Raw genomic sequence first — 369 nt, forward strand, 5'->3', positions numbered from 1 at the left:
TCCCCAGAAGGCGGTGTGCAAGAGGCAGCTGATCGATGTTTCTCTCTCATCGATGTTTCTAACTCTATCCCTCTCCCTTCCTCTCTGTAAAAAATCAATAAAATATATTAAAAAAAATAATTCTTTATTGTTGGAAGTATTACATATGTCCCTTTTTTGCCCCATTGACTCCCTCCAGCCCACTTCCCCCTCCTCCCCCAGGCCTTCACACTCTATTGTCTGTGTCCATGGGTTATGCAGGGCCAGTTAAAAATAAATAAACAAACAAATAAATAAATAAGAGCCCAACTATTCCCTCTGAATCTTCTCAGCAACTCCCTGGAGCTCCGAGGGGTGGAATAGCTTTCCAAGATCCCACAGGCAGGAGCG

Source organism: Myotis davidii, unplaced genomic scaffold, assembly GCF_000327345.1.
Source record: "Myotis davidii unplaced genomic scaffold, ASM32734v1 scaffold684, whole genome shotgun sequence".
Lineage (NCBI taxonomy): Eukaryota > Metazoa > Chordata > Mammalia > Chiroptera > Vespertilionidae > Myotis > Myotis davidii.